At 32.9% G+C, this 3975-nt stretch overlaps 1 pseudogene; it reads left to right on the top strand.

Annotated features, from left to right (window-relative positions):
• The first annotated feature begins 1252 nt into the window (after window positions 1-1252).
• LOC118625605 lies at window positions 1253-3624 on the top strand (annotated as a pseudogene).
• The last annotated feature ends 351 nt before the right edge of the window (window positions 3625-3975 follow it).

Genomic DNA, 3975 nt, shown 5'->3' on the forward strand with positions numbered 1-3975 from the left:
CTCAAAGCAGGCCAGGTAGAAATCATGTTAAAAGAAAGTATTTCTAATAGCCAGGTATTAATGAGAAGTTAAATAACTACATGCATTATTTGATTTGCTCTGGTTCTACTTTGGGGAGTTAGTAAAGAGTAAAGGGGCTTGAATATATGGTGACAGAAGAAAATTTAACTTTAGGTGGTAAACACAAAATGTAATATACAGATGACATATTATACAATTGTACACTTGAAACCTATATAATTTTATTAATCAATTGTCACTTCAATAAATTTAATAATAATAAATAATAAAAAGAAGCTAAAATCACAAAATTATGTGTGTGTATGTGTGTTTATATATATGTATACATATATATACACACACATATAAATGTAATATTTAAAAGTAACTACATTTTCATTGAAGAACGCATTGTTAAATGGTAAAGTATGTCATTAGTTTTAAGTTATGAAGAGTATGTCTATTTGGAATATAAAGTTAAAATCTAGAATCACAGAGGGTGTCCATTCTATCTAGAGATGCAACACCTAGAAGTAAATTCCCAGACTCTGGGTGTTAGATTTACTTATTTGAACATCTCAAATGATGACAGATGTCATACACACAGAATACAAAACTATAGTAAAAAAACTGCTGTTCTATTTTGATGATATTAATATATTTTATTGAAATATTTATAAATTAACTTTCCAAAGTATATTCACTTAATGACAGCTGCTTTAAGAGACTAATGAGATAATGTGCATATCATTTCAAAACTTAAATATTATCTATTTTAATAAAAATGTTACAAAATATCTAGTAAACATTTTTCCCACCTGTGAAAACAAATGTTTAAGCAGTACCAGGGTTGTAGCTTATGCTTTTTTAAACATCAATTTTGTGTCATATTCTTCCTTCCTGACACATTTTTGTTTTCATAATTTGTGTGTCTTATGAAATTATAGAAAGTGGCACCTGTGCAATAATAGTATAAATGCCAAGAGAGTGTTTTAGTCACTCTTTACCTGCATTTTTAAAATAGCTATTTCTCTTACATAAACAACTTACCCTGATGAAATAATATAAATATATGAACGCATGTAATGATGTAGGTTTACATCATGGTACACATCACATGCCAAAATAGTGTCGAGTTATAGTGCAAGCAGCCTAATTTTCATGGATCTAGAGTAAATTCCATCACCAGTTCCTTCCAAAAAAATTTAGATTTATAAAAATGGCACCTTGAAAAGAGTTTTACTCTTGCACTATGATCGACATGTGAGAAGACCTATGAGTTAATGTATTCTCAGACATAACGTAGAGATACATTAAAAATGTCTGTTTGTGACCCAATTCAGAACATAAGGGAAATATCTCTAGAGTTGCACTGTCCAATATGGTAGCCACTAGCACCATATGGCTATTTAAATTAAATTGACTTGAAAAACTTGGTTCCTCAGTTGTACTAGAAACATTTCAAATGTTCAATCAGCTCTTATGGATAGTAGCTACCATATTGAACACCAAGAACATTTTCATTATTTCATAAATGTCTGCATTGTATGTGGATAACCTAGAACCTCATTTCACTAATTGCATTCCCATTGAATGGCACTACTCTACATAATTAATGAAAACAATTTCACAAGGAGGAAATGTTTTCATTCCCATGTTGGTGTGGATTTGTTTAACTATCACAAAACATTTTGTATGATAGCAGCTAAAACTCTGTCATTAAAGAATAAGGTATACCTTACAACCTGAATTAAAAAAGAAAAAGAAAAACTGAATACAGGAGCATAAAATTTGGAAAACCTGAAAATTACTTTATGCAGTTGAAAAATTGCTCTCTAGCAAGTTATGACCCTGTTCCTTTTCTTACAATTTATAATTATTGACAAATATGTGTTACTTTTTGTTTCTATAAAAAGATTTTATAGCCTTGGCTGGTTCGGCCCAGCGGCTGGAGCGTCAGCCTGCAGACCAGTCTTGGGTTTGGTTCCCACTAGGGGTACATACAAAAAAACAGATTTTATAAATTTGTTTTTACTATTAAAAACATGTTTTGTTTTTACACATAAATGGTTCAATAAAATTATATCTCCTAAATTATTCTATAAACTCTGATTTCTCTTTTATATATTGATATTTTAAACACTAAGATAATTGAGAAAGTAGCATGTGATAAATTAATATTTCAGAATAACACAGTTTTAAGGGAAAACAATTTTTATTTCAACCACCATTGACAAATTTCTTAAGACATAATAGTCTCTATTTCTGCCTTAATGAGTTTAGAATCCTGAAAATAATACATATTTTTTTATGATTGAGACTCTTACAATGCTTCAGTATCATTGCTGATATGTAGCTCCTTTTCTTAACAGATCATAGGGGTGGATATTTACTACCTTTGTAATAACTTCCTGAATCATTATCCAGCCAACATATGAAATTTTCTAACATTATAGAACTCTCTAATTTATATGGACTTCAGTCAATCAATCTATTTATTATTTGAAAATTCTAGGAAAATGAATGTGATCTCATTGCATTCTTTGCCTTCAAAAAACTTATAGTTTAGTCCAGGGCTTCTGACAAATGGACAGGCTATTATAATAAAGTATGAGAAGTACAACCATATGTTTTATTATCGATTGTTAAGTGAGAAGAAAAACAATAATGATTGAGATTTTGTTGTGTAATAGGCACTTGGATTCTGACTTACTGCTTTCCATGAGTTGATCCCACCTGGATGGGACTGCTTTAGTACTCCGAAATCTCATGGGAATATTGAATTGCTAAAGAATTTGGGAAAAGACAAGCTAAAGTTTCCATTTCACGGATCCCTTGGGTGCACCTTCTCAGTTTGTGGATGTGATACACTACTGAACTGAGGCGACTCATGTGAAGATGAATTAAATACTTTCATTGCTCTAGCTGAAACATTTCAGGAAGACATTATTAGATCATTTTTTCTTTATAATAAAAATATCAGTGGAAAAGTGGTCCTTTGGAATGGAAACGTGGCATTATCGAACGGTACAGCTGTTGTGACTACCAGCAATGAAAGTCTCACATTAGAATCCTGTGCCAGAAAGTATCTTCAAGTTTGCAGGGCCTTTTTTTTTTGAGGAGGACCCTCCAGAAACTTAAAGATTGGCAGACAGATGAAGCAACATTGACAAAATGATTAAATCTAGCTGCATGGTTCATCATTCACACAGTAGAATCTAAATACAAGAAAGAATATCTTACAGCAGCTGACAGTGCCTGAGCAGCTGCTACGGACGTACTTCAGCTGGCAAAAGAGCAGTCAGTGCCTTCTATTAGACCCTGTATCATTGATTCTGCAAAACGAGATTATCCTTGAGGATGTAACACATATAGTACTCCCTACTGTAAGGAGATTCCTAGAGATTCATGGGGAGACCATTGAAAAGGTAGTATTTGCTGTCTCTGAATTTGTAGAGGCTACTTACAAAAGCTGCTACCTCTGTACTTCCAAAGGTCATTATAGGTGAAGAGTTGATCATTGTCACACTTAACTACAGATATTGGAACTACAGAAGGGAGCCTGTAGTACCTGGATTGCAGATTAAATCAAGTGAAAAACCTGGTGTCTTGGAGAACTGGTGATTTTCAAAAGACTTCAAGTAGGTGAGAGAGTGAGCCATGTTAAAAGTGGTGGAACAGCATAGCAGGCAGAGGGAATGAGACCACAAAGGCTCTAAGGCAAGAGAAAGACAACCAATGGTTCAGAGTAATATGAAGACCAGAGATGTCAGAGTGGCAATAGAACCTAGATCATTTAGACCTTGTAGAACATTTAAGTCCATCAGTTTTACACTGAGTAAGGACTTTGAGCAGGGAAGGTTGTGATTGAACTTCCATGTTTAAATATTACATACTGACTGATTCATGAAGACTAGCTTGCAGGGTACAAGAATAAACTGGAATATTTTTAAAGAGACTATGGCAGAATTTCTG

The sequence above is a fragment of the Molossus molossus genome, unplaced genomic scaffold (assembly GCF_014108415.1).
Source record: "Molossus molossus isolate mMolMol1 unplaced genomic scaffold, mMolMol1.p scaffold_m16_p_11, whole genome shotgun sequence".
Taxonomy (NCBI): domain Eukaryota; kingdom Metazoa; phylum Chordata; class Mammalia; order Chiroptera; family Molossidae; genus Molossus; species Molossus molossus.